At 34.8% G+C, this 21,594-nt stretch overlaps 1 protein-coding gene across 14 annotated transcripts in view; it reads right to left on the bottom strand.

Annotated features, from left to right (window-relative positions):
* Positions 1 to 21,594, bottom strand: part of LOC147831920 (uncharacterized) — a 99,201-nt gene that overhangs the window by 51,584 nt on the left and 26,023 nt on the right. The window contains exon 4 of one of the 14 annotated variants that reach the window (XR_015520347.1): positions 10,101 to 10,373. The exons of 12 other annotated variants lie outside the window; for them this stretch is intronic. The gene's annotated coding sequence lies outside the window, so the exon portion shown is untranslated. Of the gene's footprint in view, positions 1 to 10,100; positions 10,374 to 20,172; positions 20,262 to 21,594 lie in introns of those variants that run through there. One more of the 14 variants, XR_015520345.1, reaches the window with a different exon arrangement.

Genomic DNA, 21,594 nt, shown 5'->3' with positions numbered 1-21,594 from the left:
TAGCATGGATACATCCTGCCTTAAATCAACGGTTCAGGCTGCTGGTGGGGTAATGGTGTGGGGGACATTTTCTTGGCACACTTTGGGCCCCTTAGTACCATTTGAGCATCATGTCAATGCCATAGCCTACCTGAGTATTGTTGCTACTGTAACTATGTCCTTCCCTTTATGACCACAGTGTACCCATTTTCTGATGGATCCTTCCAGCAGAATAACGTGCCATGTCATAAAGCGTGAATCATTTCAGACTGGTTTCTTAAACATGACAATGAGTTCACTGTACTCAAATGGCCTCCACAGTGACCAGATTTCAATGCAATTGAGCCCCTTTGGGATGTGGTGGAACGGGAGATTTGCATTATAGATGTGCAGCTGACAAATCCGCAGCAATTGTGTGATGCTATAATGTCAATATGAACCAGAATCTCAGCAATATTTCCAGTACCTTGATAAATCTATGAAATGTATGATTAAGGCAGTTCTGAAGGCAAAAGGGGGTCCAAGGAGTACACTAGTAAGGTGTACCTAATAAAGTGGCTGGTGAGTGCATGTTGGTTGTGGTAAGTAAAGTCATAAATTGGTAATAATAAAATATTTGGTCTTAAAATAATAATAATACATTTAAAATTAAATTGCCAAGTGAACTTAGGCAACAGAAATGTAGGGTTATTATAGTTAACTAAAATATGTTACTTGAAAAAAAATATCTAAAACTAAATAATGTCTATAACTGCATGTAATTATAAAATTCCATTTTATTCCAGCTAGTTTGCTTAAGAAATATTTCTAATTGTTATTTAGTTTAACTTTATGTATTAAATAAAAGAAAATTATTTTACACATTAAGTTTAAATGTCAAATGATAGCAAATGTAATATAAACATAAAAATACATATAATGACAATGTTATTACTACTTAATTAAATGCATTCTTGGCTAATAACTACTAATTCTTTATTTTAAACTTCAGTTTTATTTATATTGTCAAACTTATTAAAAATGACGTTTTGATTTATTTTTAACACATCCACTTTTTAACCAAACAATAAAGGATTATTTTGAACTGCATTACACAAACAACAACTGATTCAAATGCTTGTATATGCCTCAACTATACAGCAGGACTGGAGGCCATCTGTATAAGCCTGCAATCAGGCCTGAGCACCGCCATAAAGCACTAAGAGTGGAGTCGAAGCCTATGGTGCTGATTTATTATCTGCTCTCCATTGAGAAAATGAGAATGTATATGAGGCAGACGTTCCTCTGAGCACAAGGCCATCTAATGAGGGCATTTCAGCCCCACACCACTACTGCTGACCAAGACTGAGCTTTATTTCAGCGAAGCCCGAGAGCTGACACAGTAGAAAACCAATGGACTGTTGACAGGGGTGTAAAATACTTGAGAATTTTCACTTGATTCATATTTTGGAGGATCTGTACTTTTACTTGAGTACATTTCTGAAGATGTAACTTGTGTTTTTTACTCCTTACAATTTTATTTTGACAAAAAAAAAATTGTTTATAGTTTTGCATTTTTTTTGTTTTTCGGTATGGTAAACGAACAATCAAATGTGCACACTGTGTGTTTTTGAATATTCTCAGTTTCTCTGCACTCAAAAAAAAAAAAACTGATTGTTTAAAATATTTGGGCTAAAATATTCTTTCACAATTCTTGAGATTGTCACAACTTAATTGTTTAACGTTCAAACCACTCAACCAATAATAGTTAACTGTTATGTGTTGGGACAACATGAATGAGTTGTATGGTACCCTGCATTTTTAACTGTGTGGATTTATGATTTAAAGTGAATATATTGATTATATTTGGAGATGGAAAGCAGTCTAAAGACATGCAGTATTGGATAAAGAGTTACTTCTTGTTTTAATGTACAATTCTTGCTATACTTGTAAAATAATTCTTGGTACAAATAATATTCCTTAAGGAACAGTTTCGTACCTTTGTAAAACCTTATATAAAAGACCTCTTATAATACTGTTCTGTACCTTTTATGGTTCAATTGAAATGAAGGTGCACAATTGTTCTCATAAAAAGATACTTAAGTGTTGGACAACTCCTTCTTTATTACAATATCTATGAAAACAAATATGACTATGATTTTATCAAAAACAGTCCATATTAAAACATGAATCATCATTTAAAAGCATATGTTTAAAGAAATTCATAAACAATAATTATTAAGTTCTATAATACAAAACCAATTGTAAAACAAAATGATAGCTATTGTAAACTAAACATTTAAGGCATTTTTGATAAACATTTGGTAAGCATTTTCTGATAAATGCAATTTTCTTTATTGATATTCACACATTTTGGTGTTTGCTTTTTCCACTACACACGTGTGCTGGCAGAAGTCCTGCATATGCAAAGTGTTCATGCAGACATTCTTAAGTATAATTTAAATCTTAAGTACAATTAAAATTTAAAGTATTTTTTAATTTTTACTTTCTACCTCAAGTGTATTTTTGGACATATGCTTGTATTTTAACTTAGTAAAAAGTTCAGTCAGTAACTTTCACCCGAGTATCATCTTTGAGTATTTACCACCTCTGATCATTGTGTGTCTGATGCTAAAATGACTAAATGTGTGTTTATGTGTGAATAACCTTGAGTCTGTGTGTAAATGATGTTTTTTTAATAATCATCTTTCAGCAATTTCACTCGAGGGCAGGAGCACTACTGTTTTGATAATGTTTTTCTCAATGAAAGAACTGAATGATGATTTTTAAATGCACCTCGACTCCGTGTGCCATAAATATGTTGTATTCTGGGTAATCTTGTCTGAAGGCAATGTTTTAATGAAACATTAACTCAATTACAGGCCACCCAGCGTCCCGTTACAGTGGAGAATGAGTCAGGTAGAGAATGTCAGTTGTAGCGAGTCACATTTGTTTTATGCAAAGAAAAAGCAGCTAGGAAATAGCTCTGTATTGTGCTCAGAAATACTGATAATCAGTATAATAAAACATGGAATGTTTTAGAAATTTTGGGCATAATTACATGAATTAATCAATATAAACACATTATTTAATCTGCAAAATTACAGTAATAATCATTCCCCTTTGGATGGGGAACTTGGGGAATGGGGAATTTAATCCACGTATGGGGATTTCGTTCAGAAAGCCAATCGTCTGATAAAGTATGTAAACGGGCCTGGAAATGCCAAATGAATTGGCAGCGTCAGCTTGCGCACCTGATGCTTGTTGCAATCAATTTAGCATAAAAGCACAGCGAAAGCAAGAAGATGCAGAATTTTCACTTCAGAGACTTCTACAGCCTTCTGAGAGAGTCGATGAAGGTTCCTCCTGCTGATATCCAGCGATTTCGAGCGAACGAGAGCGGTCTCTCGGTCCAGAGTGTGTACACGCGGCAGCAGACATTGGAGCTGGGCTTCTTCCTTGCCTGGCGTTCTTTGGGTCTGGTCCTCCAGAGCGGTGCTCATAAAGTTGCAAATTTCAGTAAATAAGCAACACAGTCGTGCAGCACGTCCTTTTCCATCCCAAGCTCATTCTGAAAATGTAGCTTCGCGGACGTTTCAGAAGACCCTGATTTACGTGGCCGGAGGTGCGCATTTGATTTTTTTGGTTTGCCAGCCGGCTGTGACAGATGAAAAAACAGAATCCAAAAAATAAAAGCGAATGAGTTTGTGAGTTCGTGACGTCAAAATCGGACGAGGGCTTTTGCTTTCCTTTCGCCCAGACGATCGTTCAGTCATTCAGTCCCTCAGTTGGACAGATGGTCGCTCGACAGCGGCCATCGGTTGCTTTTCGCGCAAGAACAGTGCGGGCGCGAACGGTGCGAATGGCGCTCGCTCCCAAGAGGTGTTTGAGACGTGAAAAAGCGCGGAAACAAAAACTGCACAAATATGTACCTCCCGGGACATATTTCGCTGCCTCCAGAAACGTCCGCAGGGCTATGTTTCCACAATAAGCCTGGGTTGTCCTTTTCAAGATGGCGCTCTGACCGTGCGTTTCTGGATGTGGTGGTTTCCTGTCCCCGGATGATGGGCACTAGCACTGCGTTGCATGTCTGGGGGTCCAGCATGTTAATGCGGTGCTCGCGGGAAGTTCATGATGTCATTGCGATGCCATGTCTGTTGCGCAGTTAAGATCGCAGAATGAAAAACCAATTTATCCAGCATATGTTTTACGCAGAGGATGCCCTTCCAGCTGGAGCCCAACAGTGGAAAACACCCATACACTATCATTTACACACATACACTATGGACAATTTAGTTCATTCAATTCACCTATATCGCATGTGTTTAGACTGGGGAGAACATGCAAACTCCACACAGAAATGCCAACTGATAAATAATAATTTATTTATTTATTTTTAAACATTTGTCCCTATAAATCACTTACAGTCATACAGTCTCACAATGTTTATTTCTTTAATATTACAAACATGATTTTCTTTCATCCCTAACACTATATCTTCATTTTAATCCTCTCTGGCTTTTCTGAGAAATCGTGAGCAATATATAGCACGCTTAGCATATATTCCTCAGGGAAGGGTGTTGTGATTAATTTTGTGTCAGCAGAAATGACATCAAATCTACGCAGTTTACAGTTGCACAGATAATGTTGCATACACAAGAGTTGCAATGCCTCGACATAGAAGCAGCTGCTGTGGAGGAGGAACTTACATTCCCTGGTCAGCGTGACTTCATGTAATTCAGATGAGTAACGGAGAGCATGTTTATGGAGGGGTTCAGATGGTCTTATTAATAAATGTCTTCCTACTCATTTATGGATGCTCATGTTATACTTTAGCATTTCACGATTTGCCTTAATGAGAGATTGCAATGTATTTACAAAGAAAAAGAAAAAATGTGACTGAAAAAAATTTGTGAAAATGTGGGTAAGTTTAAGGCCAAGTTAAACTGTACTATATAATTATAATATAATTATACATACATACATACATATACATACTTACATACATACATACATACATACATACATATATACATACATACATACATACATATATATATATATATATATATATATATATATATATATATATATATATATATATATATATATGTGTATGTATTTATGTATGTATAATTATCAGTCAGAATAATCAGTCAGAATTATTTGCTGGAATTGCATCTGCAGTGTAAAAAAATATGCTTAATAAATTCATGGAGTTTAATTCTGTTGTGGCGACCCCTGATAAAAAAAGGGACTAAGCTGAAAGAAAATGAATGAATAATACTATTAATAATACTACTAATATACTACCACAACAACTACTACTACTAATATTTATTTATTTATTTTATAATTTTTATTATTTATCAAAATACTAAACATGACAATCTGTAAACAAAAGAAAAACAAAGTTTAGTTATTAATTTAAAAAAGAATAATAATTAATTTTTTCATAGGAAATTGTGGATTTCAGTTCAACATTCTGGAAATTTGTTTAAATATCCTGTTACTCTTTTCCAGATATAAGTTTATCACAAAAAATCAGGTAAAAGATTATCAGTCGATTTGATTTTATTGCGTCAATTTTTTGTAATGTGTTCTATGCTTATTTTGTAAAAACAAATGGTAAAATACCCATATGACTCAAAGCCTATTTATGATTGATTTTAATTTGCTCACAAATGAAAATTCATATAGGCAGAAATCATACATGCTATTGTAGGCCTAATGATGCTCCCTTAAAATAAAAAAATAAAGCAACAATTTGAGTATTCACGGTTTTGGAGGTTTGGTTTTCTTGATAATAAACTTGTATTCAGAAAAGATCTAAAACCACATATAACCCATATAAAGAATGCATATAACTCATTTAGACTTTAAACATGGCCTTAATGGCCTAAAACACAAATTTATATTTGTTATAAACAACTAGACTATTGGGTTTAGAAAAAAAGTCAAGTGGGGAGAAAATACTTTAAAGTATGTATAACTCAAAAAGTGGGGTGACAGTTAAGAGGTTAAAGTTTTGAAAGCTATCAACCGAAAACATGACTTTAGATTCACAAATTTATCTAGTCATACTTTAAATCATGTATTCAAGCTATTAACAGATCATTAACTAAGATTTTTAGCTCAAAAAACTACTAATTACCTGCCTATTAAGAGTTTGTAAAGTAGTAGTTTGGTTTATAGGTTTTGATTAGGGATTGCGTTAGGAAAAAAGAATACAGTTTTATTACTTTTATGTCTCTTTTACTTTTAGTAAATATATATGTTGGTTAGGTGATATAAACCAAACTTCTCTGAGTGTGATACGCTTTGCATACTAATAAAGCATTTTTGCAGAAGTGCATCAATATCTGAAAATTACTTCTCACTTAGTTTTCCTATATTGAAGCAAAGATGTGCTGAAGCTGAACACAGAATATTTGCAGTAGAGAAGTCTTATGCTTATAAAGTTATGCAGAGAATTTGTAGAAAAGAGGAAGTATGTTTGGGTGCAGGTGCCAGAGGACTGCAAAATGATTGACAATTGACAAATTACACCAAAACTCCATACTAACTCCAAACTAATAATAATTGTGTATAAATACTAAAGTCAGGGAAATGCAGAGTTGTTGGGAACCTCCTGGATGTTATTTGTGTATTGCCTTGGTGTAATGTGAACCAGAGCTCTGTTTATCGAATTATTCATATGTATATAATAAATTACTACAATTTTTGACATTGAAGAAAACCCTCTCCTGACCTTTTTATTAAACACACATGGAGTTGGTTAAATACTCCAACAATTGGACAATAAGATATACTTTATAAGTGCTAATAAACAGTTAATAGGCAGGTAACAAGCCAGTAATTAATGGTGTGAATTCATTGTTACTTAAACTAAAGTGTTACCAATTAATCCAATCTGAACAGGACAAAAAAATCTTATTAAAAAGTGTGGTAAACTCTTATCTTACAAAAATGATGTTGTTATATAATTATACCAAACTGCCATGAGGCATGCATGACAAATGAACAACAAATTAGTTTTGTTTTTAAAAATCATTACATTAGTCTCTCTAACATGCTAATGATGGCAGATGTCATTCTGAATAACTGTGACTTCTGAGGTGTTATGACCAGTCTGACACTTTCATAGGTCAGTGACATTTTGGCAGCAAAAATTGAGACTGATCCTGGACCAGCTGTCAAATGAAAAACAAACAAAATATTATTGTTCATTTCAGTTTACATAAACAGCAGTGAGGATCCAACACATTTCTAGTTGTTTTCACAACCAGAGAAAATAAATGAATGCTTTTACCTTATCTGAAAAGAAAATGGTTTAGGAGGAATAAAGCTGAGCCATTTATCTTCCATTACTGGATTACATGAATGAAGAAAATTGCTCTATCACTGGCACAGAGCATGCAGGAATGCTGAAATAGCAAGAATAACATTTTAATGCAATATTCGAAGAGAAAATAATGGCAAATTGTTCTCTAAATGCAATATATGCTTGGATGTTGAGCATTATTAAGGATTTTATAAGCTGTCTAGTGAGAGGACGGTGCAGTTCAATTACATTGTTCACTGGCCCAGAGCAACCAAACAAGTTCTACCCCAGTGACGGGACTGGATTTAGAGACTTCCGGATGCTTTGGTTTAAAATGTCTCTCATCTACATTATAATGTCAACTTTATCTCACATATTTGACACATGATTATGATGTTTGACACATGATGTTCACATGATTATGTTCAATCTTTTGTTGTATTATTAATTGTGACTTTAAATCTCACATCTAGTTTTATCTTGCAATTATGATTTTTTGTATCTCACAATTTTATTTATTTTTTTGGTCTGAAAAACTTTAGATCTCACAGTAAGTTGCAATTTAGGTTTATGACTTATAATTTGACTTACTGTAATAGCATATTCTTCTTACACAAATTTATATTGAGATTAGGACTTCATGCTTTTTTTATCAAAATGTCAAATCTGTTTCGGTAACTTTGACATAAATCTTTCATCTAGATTTCTTCTTGCAATTTGGACTTCTTTAATCTCATTATTTGTGTTTTTGGTCTCAAAAATAAAACTTCAGATCACAATATAACAATATGGTATTATTCTGTTTCATTGCAATTTTATATGACTCAAATGACAATTCAACTTGAGATTAGGACTTTGTATCTTTTAATTTGACACTTTGGTCTCTAAAAACAATGCACAGTGTGGCTTTTAAGCATGAAATGTCAACGTTGGTTTATTAATCCTGATTTTATATCTTACATATACATTTTATCTTGCTATTACGACTTCATCTCTATTATTTTGACATTTTGGACTTGAATATGAGGCAAAATATAGCTTTTGTATATCAAAATGTCAACTTTGTTTTAGCAATTTACATAGATATCATCTTATGATTTAATATCTCTCAATTTAAGTTTTTGTTCTCAAAAATGAGACTTTAGATCTCACAATATGACACAATGGGCTCTATTTTAATGATCTAGGTGGCAAGTCTAGCGCAGGGTGCATGTCCAAATCCTCTTTTGCTATTTTATGGATGGAAAACATGCTCTGCGCCCTGTGCATGTTCTGACAGGGTTGTGCTTATGAGTTTGGGTGTGTTTTGAGCATAACGTGCATTAAACCAATCAGAGTCTTATCTCACATTCTCTTTAAGAGTCAATTGCATTGCACCATGAAGCATTTGCTTGTACATAGTGGACTTTGTAAGAGGAAAAACTAAACGCTTAGCTAACGAGAAAACAGTTAAACAGACCATCTGCAATGGGAGGATAAAGAACAAGCCTCCTCCATTCGTCCTCTTTACTTTCTCTTTATTTTACTTTTAACCTACTCCTTTACTATACAGAAAAAGGAAATGGCGTTGTACACCTTCCACTAAAGACATCCATTAACCTAAATATTTAATTTCATTTGTTAACACAAAGATTTGTTTTAAAACTATTTCTAAATTCAGTTCTAATTTCCAGCAAAGGAATAAATGAACAATAATAACGAAGTGTTACGTCCTATTCTTATGCCCCATATGGTGATGCATACATCTCCAAAACCCGACAGGTGGACAAATCTAAACTTGTTTAATAAAACTACTACCAATAATTACATTATACAAATGCAAATTGTTGCAAATAAACTGAAAAAAGCCCCCAGGACATAAAGAAGGCATGGAGGTTGTAGTTTTTATATTTATGTAGAAAATAATAATTTTTGTAACATCTGAATCCTTACATTTTATTTATGTAAAAAAAAAAAGTGTATCGCTGTACATCCTGTGTGTATTAATTAAGCAATGTGTAAGCGTTAGAACTCACATAGGCACATAACTAACTCTCTCTGTGCCGGACTTAGGAGCAGCTTCAGTTGATCAATTGCGCAGTCTATTTTAGTTCTTCAAAATAGCAACACTGAAACAATGTGCCTCAACACACCTCCTTTCTAGACTAGAACACCCATGAGTACACATAGTGCTAAAATTTGCTATTAAAACAATATAGTGCAAAATTTGAAAATTAGTGTTGCACTGGTCTAAAAATAACAAATAATCGCATCAAACATGTCTTGTGCCTTATTGTGCTGGATTGCCCAGAATCTCAAACTTGCAATTCGGTTTAAATAGTTGCGACTTTATAATATTCAAATACAAATCATGACTTATGTATTAATGCGGCACTCTGGTCTCTATAAAAGGCATAAGGTGCAATGTGGCTTTTTATCTGAAATGTCAATTTTGTTTTTAGTGACTTTATATCTTACATCTAGACTTTATTCTGCATTTATGACTTCATATCTTTTTTTGACACTTTGGTCTTTTAATGTCAAGATGTCTAACTTGTTTTAGTGATTTTAAAGTTAAGTCTTACATCTAGCAATCATCTACTATGCATTTATGATGTTATCACATTATATCATATCTCTCAATAAGGGTTTTAAAACTCACAGTATGGCTTAATATCTCAAGAGCGCAACTTTGTTTTAATATTTGCAACCTCATATTGCTCGTTTGTGACTTTACAAGTTACCCACCAACTTTCTTCAAAGGCTTCAACTCTTCTATCCCAGTATGAGCATCCAACACATGTGCGGTGGTGACGTGTATGTGTCTATCTCAACTCACATTTTGGCCGTGACCCCTGTCCAGTGGGATTGCGAGTCAGCATGAATGTTCCTGCATGTCACTCAGAGCTCGATTCCTGATATCTTTATGAGAGCAGGTTAACATGCTCTCCACTGGCCTTTCTTTAACTGTCTGTCTGGAAGATATTTTTTAAAACTTGTTCGGTCGGCCCCATCCAGCACAGTGGAGGCTTATATTTAGAGCGTCTCGCACTTGTCCCTTTGTGTAATGTCCCGATGAACAGTTATTCAGAGCTCATTTTGCTGACTCACTCTGGAACATAAAGGGTGATTCACATTTTAATTAAGCCAAAGATTAATTTTAGAACAAAATGATTAGTATTGGAACAAAACATCTGTCAGAAGAGAGATATAAGAACAGGGCTTGTATGATTCTGTACAAGTACAATGTGTTGAAGCGAGTAAGATCAAAATAAAAAGTGATAATAAAAAGGGACTATTTATTTCATGCAAAGTCTTTATGTTTTATATCTCGCTTCACATCTGACACACAGGGGTGCAACTACACATTTACTGTGGGGTAAGCGAGTTCAAGTTTTGCGCTCATGTAGTAAAAGTATAATTACACTAAGCATGTTAAGTCACAAAGAATTACATCTCATCCCAATCCAAATTTCTTTTCAATTTTATTTTTCTCACTAAATGATTATAGCACCTTGACATGCTTTGCTTTTGTTCTTTTTGCACAATTGTGAAAACAACATGATAGATATGGGAGTCCTAAAGGGCACAGAAATGTAATCACATCTTATGCAAGGTGTTAAGGTCTGTCTTTTCATAAACAATTGACTGAAACTGCTATTACATAAAAGTGAAATAAGAAAAAAGACTAAAATGTTTAGTGTAAAAAATAAATGAAGACAAACTGCCTGAAATTTTATTAAAATGTTATGGGCAAACTTTTTTTTTTTGTAACTAAATTAAAATAGTTTTGAGCAAAAAAGTTACCAAAAGGCCTGGTGTATCAATAGGATACATAATTCATTTATAAAAACATGTAAATGGTATAAAAAATGGATCTTGAAAGAAGGATTAATAAACATTTCAGTTTCAAAAGATGTGAATATTCTGACTATTTGTTCATGTGTTAGTTTTACCAGGGTCTGTGAGGGGAATTTTTAATCCAAATATTATTTTCGATTTTATCTGAAATGTATTGAGGTCTGTCCTTACAAAAACATACAGTTTGCTTGATCCCTCTAATTTTGGCAATACAATTAATTACTTAATTAATAATAAATAAAGAATATTTTTCAGTTTAATTTTATAACTTTTGACCTCAACTGTATTGTATGTGTGATTTGACAGCTTATTTTAATAAAATTTTAAAAATCTAAACAGTTACAATACATCTACATAAACACTACACTTGGCTGTCAGACTGCTGTTTTAAATGATTTTAAATTAAAACGTGTGTGCCTACGTATGCAACTCATGGTATATTTTTTATTTAATAAAATGCAATATCATACTCACATAAAATGCAAAATAAACATTTTGAACAAAACATATTTATTTATGTTTATTATTTGAGACTTTTAATAAGGATCATTTCAAAAATTGCTTTGGCACAATAGCGCCCCTGCATGTGTGGCGCTCCTATGCGCCGCATATACTGTATTGCATAGCGTCGCGCCATGGAACATTTGCTATTTACATGACGTAAAGTAAGTGTAAGTGGAAAAACTGAGCATTTCACTAGCAAGAAAATAGTTAAACATAGCATGTACAGCGTGAGAATAAGAGATATGCCTCTTCATTATCTACTTTCACTTTCGCTCTCATGGATAGGGAAACCTTGTAGCACAGACATCCATCAGCCTAAAAATAATCAATTTCGTTTGTTAAGCGCAAAGATTTGTTTCAAAACTGTTTCTAAATTCAGTTCTAATTTCTAGAAAACTAATAAATGAACAATAATAACGAAGTGTGTTCAAAAAACTGAGTTATATCTAAATACACATGCTGTGCCCCATATGGTCTAAAACCTGACAGGAGGGCAAACCTAAGCTTGTTTTTAATAAAACAAATATAAATATGCATATAATAAAAAATACTGCTAATATTAATAACATTATACAAAAGCAAAATGTCATGAATGAACTGAAAAGGCCCCCCGAAATGAAGAAAGCATCAAAGTATGGTTGTTATATTTATGTAGGCTAGAAAATAATATGTTTTGTAATATTTTAATCCCTTATATATATATATATATATATATATATATATATATATATATATATTAGGGATGTAACGGTATTGTAAATACCGTCATACCGCAATATTAATTTTTTCCGATATTACCGAAGTCGCATGACTCGGTAAAACTATAGGTCTTCTGAGAAAATTTGCTCAGGCGAATGAAGCGAACGGGAGGTAGCGAAAACTACAATCCCCATCATCCCTTGCGGTCTGTTGTCGCTACAGATCCAGTAATGCGGAAATGGAGTGTGCTGCTAGAAGCGGGGATCAAAAAGAGCTGTAAAACTCTAAGGCCCCTTTTACAAGAGTGCGTTTTAGTTTTAAAACGGCGTTGTAGAATGAAAACGATCCGCGTCCACACTCGCGTTTTACCCAGCGTTTCTGAACTGCTCTCCGTCCACACCAAAACGCTGAAAACGCACATCACGTGACCACAGACACGCTCGGGCAAGCGCTCCAGCATTTCTACCCAGATGAGAGCTCTGCTTGTCGGACTGCTCATCAAGCATCTCCCGCTGGATCTAATCTCACTATATTTGCTAAACGTGATATTTCATTCATGTTGTTGTCTTTATCTAACGACATAGGCCAATTCCCTGACTTTGGTCATTGGAATCTATTAAGTTACTTGTTCACGGGTAACGTTAACATGTTTTGGTTAAGCGCAAAGATAAGTTAATGATTAATCCAGGTACATTGACTGATCGCTTGCCTTTATTTCCTACAATGTATAAACTTATTGTATGTTATACTTTTATAATTGTCGATTATTAAAACTGATATTCAGCAAAAGAGAGGGTGCGTTTCGTATTTTCACTGAAATTGAAAGGAGGTAGTTGTTATCGGCTCCGTTTTGTTATAAATATCCACACAGTGAAGGTGACGCTCATATATGCAGCACGGCGCCTCAACATTTCTGCTGTCTGTTAAGTTTTCTAATATTAAAAAGGAAATATGCAGTTCCTTAAATCATGTTTACATTTTATTTATGAGAAAGTGAAACAACGTAGCCAAGGTGATGTGAATGAAGTTATAAAGTACACTGTTCCCTTTGAAGATTCACGCGTGTCCTCGGTATGTTTTTCATATCAAACTGAGAAGGGGGAGACTGCAGCCTTGATCAAACTTGCGAAGTCTGAACTTACAAGAAGAGGATGCGAGACTGAACTGTGTGTGGGCTACTTAATATTGAGGAAAAGCCCCAATCAGATAGGCGAACGTTTGCAGCCCTGCCTCCGTTTTCAGATGTATCCGTCTTTCCCCATCCACACTGAGACGGAGCAGCAGCGTTTTAGAATGAAAACGGCTTCTCCAGCGTTTTCGAAACGCTCCGTTTTCGGCGCTCGAGAAATAAGTCATATAAGTCATATCTCTCTTGTCCCAGAAACCTCAGTACCAAATGAGAGGTTTTTTTTCTGTTGCAGGGGACATTGTAAATGCCCAGAGATACCAGCTTTTACCAGATTATATTTATATGATAATTTTCCTTTAAACCCATCTCTATCTAAGTGAGTGAGTGATTAAATGTTGAATGTGATGAGTTTTCAACAATACTAAATTAAAAACTTAAATTTTTTTTACATGGTTTAATATTTTTTTTGTTATTAAAATTGAAGTTCCTGTTTCAAAGCTTACAGATAGATGGCTAATTTGTATGTCATTGACACTTTTGGCACTTTTTTGGAGTATTTTTATAAGTTTTGTTTTTTTCCTGTAAATGATTCAATAAATACCGTACCGTGACATTGATACCGAGGTATTACCGTACCGTGAAATTCTGATACCGTTACATCCCTAATATATATATATATATATATATATATATATATATATATATATATATATATATATATATATATATATATATATCCTTAATATTTTAATTCCTTTTCATATGTATTGATGCATCCCTAACTGAAATATAGAAAATGTCCTGACAATTTTCTCCCTTTGGCTCTATAAATAACAGCAAATTAGAAAACTATAGGTGGAGGATTCCAATGCAGCAGAACTGGAAATTTATTTAAACAGTCCAGAAACATTAATAACATAAAACAAAGACAAGGTAAAAGAAAAAAAATGCTCAGATATCACACTGTTGATTAAAACAACGAGAGGCTAATGCTGCGGTCACACTAGAGTTAGAACATGCAAAATTCGGTCGTTCGGAGATTAAACAAGACTATTACACATTTAAAAAGTGAGCGATTGGTGCATATTTTAAATTTCTGTCCAGAGAGGTCATGTTTTGATCTATGATTATTGGTCTCACACAATCACGTCATGTGATTTTGCAGATCAGAGTTCACCAAGATTGAATTTTGCAACGCAGTGAACTGCGAAACCTGTCCAAAGACTATAGAATACACAAGACTCTCTCATACATGTACTGTATGTCACTCATACAGTTTTGAATGGGAAAAAGTGTAACAGTCAATATGGTGAATAAAAGCCTTGTGTTGTAGTCAATCTAGCCTACCAGCAATCTCTATAGACTGACATTTCTCCGGCGGAGAAGCTTGTACCAGACATGTGCTATTACGACAAGTTTTGTGGTCAAACACACTGGAATCTTAGCGAATACTTGCTTTGTAGTACTGACATAAGAAATATATCCACATAAAGCTTGAAATCTCTACTTTTAAATGAACTGAGTGCATTTGAAAAAAAAGTTTGTTGGCTGTGTAATCTGTATGAAACGAACACGAGGTAAAGTCCATCCTGTCAAACACACATCTTTTGACAGCAACTACTCAAATGCCCACAAACCTGTAAACAGTTGTAAAAGTTGCTGTCATTTCTGGAGGAGATTCATCATAAAGACCAAGTTGTGGATTACTTCTAAAGACCACTGCTGCTAAAGAAGTTGTGATTTCGTTCCTTTCGAGAGCGCATGCACATTAGCTCGAGCATCCTGAAAAAATGCTGATTTTGTTTGATTCAAACGATTAGAAAGGAAACTTATGAGACAGCTGTTGCTTAATTTTATTGGTAATTCCAAATATGTAATGTAATCGTAAGCTTGGCTAACAGTTTTGGAGAATTTGATGTTTCTGATTTTAGATAGAAAGTTCCAGCATACTGCCCGAGAGGCGTTTTTCAAAGATGGCTCTTGAGTGAAATGACTTGCCTCAAAGGGACTTTTACTTGTCGCACAAGCTTGCGTTTCCAGTCTGACGCATTCGCATGAGTATGAATGCAAATCTACGTGCGAAAAGTGCAGTGTGACTGAGGCTTTAGACAAGGTATATACAATATAGTTATGCAGATAATAGGATTATGAGTAAATTGATAACTAAGGGGTGAGGACAACAAAGGCAAATAACAAAGGTAACTAGAACCTAAAGTTCATTGATAAACTTTGATGTTGGCTTGAGAAAGCCAACGTGACTGCGCTAGGACTGGGAATGGCAGTTGGCAGGAAGCACGGCGGCGGTTGCTAGGCAGTTGCTAGGCAGTTGCTAAAACAATTATGGCATTGTTGGGTAGTTGCTAAGCAGTTGCTAAATGCCAATGCTCGTGAACATGTTTGATCAAATGCTAATACTTAGTAGGCATTTCTAGCATATGTTATTGCAATTAGATAATCATTCATAGCATGTAGCTAATCGTTATTAGCACTTGGCTTCCATTATCATTGTTACCATGCATAGTACACAGGAAGTCCCATTTGCTAGCATGAGTCAAACAAGCCAATGCCCAGGTCCCTACGATGTTCTGATGTAGAGATATTGCTATTCTTAAAAGGTTGCTAGGTTATACTGTTTTATTGCTATGGGGACATTTGACAGGTTAGTGATGATACATCAAAGCTTCTTGGCAATATGAGTGATCCTAATCAACCCCGATATTTCTATGACAGTCTTTATGAGTGTCAAAAACTGGACTCGAACATTATGTATTCCTGGTGTTGGGTTGCGGCTGGAAGGGCAATCGCTGTGTAAAACAAATGCTGGATAAGTTGGCGGTTCATTCCGTTGTGGCGACCCCTGATTAATAAAGGGACTAAGGGAATGAACATTATGTAAAAATGGCTTGCCGTATTTTTTTGAAAATACAATGCTTAATAATTGTGAAAGTGATACATGCAAAAATGGCTTGCCATATCAGTAAAAAAATATGGAGTTTAAGTCAAAAATATTTTGAGAAAAATAATGCTTAAAAATTATTTATTGGAAAACTATAAGTCTGATAAACCTTAAAGATATAGCAACAAAATCTAACGCATCTAAATACAGCTTTTGGCCAAATTTGGGGCTTGTATAATTTTTTTATATGCTCGGATTATAAAAATTTAATATTTAACATTTTTTATAAAAAAAAAAACAATAAGTCTTATAGGTATGAGGAGATATAGCAACAATCTTGAATGTAGAAGGCACATTTTGACCACATTTGGGCCTTGTGACATGAACGGCCTAGGGGGAGATACGCTTGTTTTCAAGGACAGAGTAGCATAACAGTATGTTGGCTTTCTCAAGCCAACATAACTAAAGAAAATGGGGGAAGCTAAAGTGACGAGAAGTGGCATGAATAAACAAGGGCAAAACAGAAGTAAACTCTAACACAAAATATGAACTGTAACAATATAATTACAGAAATGAACAATTAGAAAACAAGATAATCAGTTAACCAATATATTTTTTGTATAGGGAAGGATTTTGATGAGAGCATATGCAGGGCATTCACAAATATTTGAGTTTAGAAAGTCTTAAAGTCAGACAGGGAACAAAAACTTTAGTACAGTTTGGTGACTCTACGAGAGGCTGTTTTGTTCCAAATAAACCTTGTGTCATCATAATGACTCTTGAGTGACACATTCACAGCACAGTCTGTCAACAGTATGTCCATCACACATGCTGAGTCTGGCTCCATTAACCTTTAACTCTTAGTCAGAAAGTGTGAGATTGGGATCTCCACTCACACCTCTGACCTGACAGCAACAACAACGTCTGAAATACACTAATTAATCTTTAACCAAAAATGAAACTGTTCCAATTCCCAATTAGTAACCTGAAAGTGTAGCACTAATGATTTGGAAAGTTTTCTCAAACTCCACTTTCTGATTGTTTGACTTACACACGCACAAAAACCACCAAAAGATTTTATATTTATCTAATTCAAAGTTTTGGTCCTTTTGGCTTTTATAAAGTTACATTTTTTTTCAGTCTAATATAAATAAACCATACAAAATACATGTTTAAATGTGTTTTGTTCCACATAATTAATTTATGTCTTTAAATTTCAATAAAAATGCATAATTTAAGGCTGACTTCTCAATTTTTTTTTTATAAATCTCCACTTCAGAAGCACAGAAATATCTACAAATTTATACAACATTATTTTCTGAATTATGAGAGAGGTAACAAACTATATTAATACAAAAAAGTTAGCAAATTTTAATGTATTTAATCTATGGGATGAGTATGGTGATAACTATTATTCATTTATTAATTTTTCCTTCAACTAAGTGCTTTAGGACAGAAGTCGCCGAAGTGGAATGAACCACCAGTGATAATTATTTGTTATTTTTTAGTGTCTTGCTTGAAAAGAAATACACAATTGATTTCTTCATAAACAGAGACTTTATGGTTTAGAGAGTTTAATAAGTTGTGTCAATATTTTCAGACTCAATCATCTCATGAATCAATTGCATAAATGTAGATGATGTTGTTGACATATGTCAACAAATAAACCAATTCTCATTCACACTTTTGGTTACAACAACAAAACAGCAGTGATGCCCAAGGCCTGTTTGAGTCTCAGAGCAGAGCCTCACTTTGAACACAGCAATTAAAAATTAATCTAGAAACTGTAAACTGCAGAAACAAGTGTGTTTGTGTTCCTTTGAGGATCAATGCACTGAGAGACATGATTTCAATATCTCGAAATAACAACTGAAAGGGGGACAGACGAGATGTCGGCTTGTGTTACAAGATGTCGGCTGCAAGAAACAAAATGCTGGAGATTTATTTTAGAAAATGTGTTATGAAATAAAAAATACATTTGAATTTAAATTAGATATAAAATAAATAAAATATTTGTAATATTCACAAATATATGTATATGTATCACACATATTTATACCAACCCAGGCTCATTTTGATTACATACCCCAATATACATTTCTGGAGAGAGCAAATACTTTTTACACAGGCCACTGTGTACACTTTTTCAAATCTCAAATTTCTATTAATGAGTGCCATTTGCGCCTCCTGTTCTCACATAAATATACCAGAGGCTGCTGTCGACTGACTGACTGACCAACCGACCAATCTCCCACCCTCCCCCCTTCCCTAAACCCAACTAATAGTGTTTTCAAAAGCTCCGATTGGCCTGCCTACCCCCTTCCTTAAACCCAACTAATAGTGTTTTCAAAAGCACCGATTGGCCCACTCACCCACTTCCCTAAACCCAACTAATAGTGTTTTCAAAAGCACCGATTGACCTGCACACCCCCTTCCTTAAACCCAACTAATAGTGTTTTCAAAAGCACCAATTGACCTGCCCTCCCCCTTCCTTAAACCCAACTAATAGTGTTTTTAAAAGCACAGATTGAACCACCCACCCACTTCCGTAAACCCAACCAACAGTTTTGAAAAGCAATCTAGAAAAAGAAAAGCCCCCTGGTTTTTACCAGGTGTTCAGATTTTACCAAATTCTCACAACCCATCTTTGAGAAACATCCATACAAACTCATACACTACGGACAATTTAGTTTAACTAATTCACCTGTACCACATGCCTTCGGACAGTGGGGAAAACCGAAGGACCTGAAGGAAACCCACGCGAACGCAGGGAGAACATGCAATCTCCACACAGAAACGCCCACTGGCCCAGCCGAGGCTCAAACCAAAGTGATGGGGACTCTATACTGCTCAGTGAGTGCCATCTTTCGGATGAGAAGTTAAACCAAGGTCCCAACTCTCTGTGGTCATTAAAAATCCCAGGGTGTCCTTTGAAAAGTGTAGGGGTTTAACTCCGGCATCCTGGCCAATTTTGCCCACTGGCCTCTGTCCATCATGGCCTCCTAATCCTCCTCATTTCATAATTGGCTTTATCACTCTGTCTCCTCTCCACCAATCAGCTGGTGTGTGGTGTGCGGTCTGGCGCAAAATGGCTGCCGTCGCATCATCCAGGTGGATGCTGCACATTGGTGGTGGATGAGGAGATTCCCCTCTATGTGTAAAGTGCTTTGAGTGCCCAAAAAAGTGCTATGTAAATGTAAGGAATTCTTTTGAACTATTATTGCATCGCTCCTACCCTGTTAATAACTTGTTTATTTTATTTTATTTTTTGACTTCCATTTTTGTCTAAACTGCATTCTTCACCAGACTCAAGTAAACGGTCAGCAAGTAAGCGAGAAAAGGAACGGAGTACCGGCGTACCACCCTATAGCGTTCGTATTAAAGATAAAATGCAGCTATATAATTCATCATCTCCAGAAATGTATATAGGGCTACATATTCAGAATGAACCTGTTCTTGCAACATAAATTGCAATTCTTTATGATTTTGATTTTAAAAGACAATTCTCAAATGTTCAGAATTGATTACGCCAGTGATACGACAGTGTGTTCCCGCATGGGCAAGAGCTCTGAATAGAAAAACCAGCACCTGTAGCCAAGGAGAGGGAGAGACTGTAACCAGTACATACCACTGCTTCAGGGAACGATAACCTCCCGACTGACCCAGACGCTAACATTTCTCTCCCTCTCTTTACGGACTTGAGCAAGCGATCACAGCATCCACAACCCTCACCAGACTGTATTCAGCACCCCCAGGAGAACACCCTGCTCACCGTCCAGAAGCCTTTATCCCAAGCACTGCATACCTTTTTATTGCACTTACCTTCTGGACACTGTAAATAAATCACCCTCCTAGACTTTTGCTTGAATATCCACAATCCTGTGTTGTATTTGGTTCCTCTTCCTGCCACACTATTTTGTAAAAAATATATTTCAGTTAAACAGCCCTTGCACTAATAATTCTGACTTACACTGTACATGTACATATATACAGTTGAAGTCAGAATTTTTTTTTCTCTGTTAGATATTTCCCAAATGATGTTTAACAGAGCAAGGAAATTTTCACAGTATGTCTGATAATGTTTTTTCTTCTAGGGAAAGTTTTATTTGCTTTATTTTAGCTATGATAAAACCAGTTTTTAATTTTTAAAAGAAACATTTAAGGTCAAAATTATTAGCATCTTTAAGCTATATTTTTTCGATAGTCAACGGAACAAATTATCATTATACAATAACTTGCTTATTTACCCTAACCTGCATAGTTAACCTAATTAACCTGGTTGGGCCTTTAAATGTCACTTTAAGCTGTATAGATGTCTCTGGAAAAATATCTAGTAAAATATTATTAGCTGTCATCATGGCAAAGATAAAATAAATCAGTTATTAGAGATGTGTTATTCAATTTATTATGTTTAGAAATTTTTAGAAAACAGAAATTGGGGAAAAAATAAACGGGCCTAATAATTCAGGGGGGCTTATAATTCTGACTTCAACTGTATATATTTTTTCCCTTAACAGATTCTTCTACAAATTGCAATGTAATCTTTGTAATCGCCCATTTTAATGTTACATTCAGAGCTTGTTTGGTTTTTAAATAAACAATTTAAAAGGTGGCAGGACTGTCACTTATACATTTTAATCATTAAACAAAAGCGTAGCAATTTTTATTGTAGATAAAACGTAAAGATACTGTATAATAGTACAGCAGAGGAAATAGGAAACATGTAGTTTAAGAAAAGTTTTGGCATTGGATTGTGACTGCCAGAATTGGAATTGAATTATGAAGTCATTAAAAAGTATACATGTATGGTAAGTCCCACAATTCTGCAATTACTTTTTACATCTAAGTAAATAAAAAAGCTGAAACACAAAAAAGCATTTTTATTAGTGCTCTTAGATGTCTGGTCAAAGATTTCTGGTAATGCTTCTCAGAGTCAATGTCCCTGTGGCAGTGCTGTCCGATGTTGTTTCTTGCTCTTTATAATAAATCACACTTGCACCTTTGGCCTGTCAATAAGAATTACAGGCCCGTAATCCAGGCCCTGAGGCATATTACTGAGGAACAATCCATAAAGGATGGCATTTGTGTCAGCATTATTAGGAATGAGCGGTGTGAAATTTACAGTCATATTGAAGCATTGACTTTAAGGGAAGATAGTAACTATAGCAATGCCAGAGGCCGACATTCGTGGGATCTGTGCTTCTCACTGAATCACAGCGAAATGGCAAAAGATTTAGTGAAGAA

Source organism: Danio rerio, chromosome 21 (genome assembly GCF_052040795.2).
Source record: "Danio rerio strain M-AB ecotype USA chromosome 21, GRCz13ab, whole genome shotgun sequence".
Taxonomy (NCBI): Eukaryota; Metazoa; Chordata; class Actinopteri; order Cypriniformes; family Danionidae; genus Danio; species Danio rerio.
This window is presented reverse-complemented; position numbering and strand designations above follow the sequence as displayed.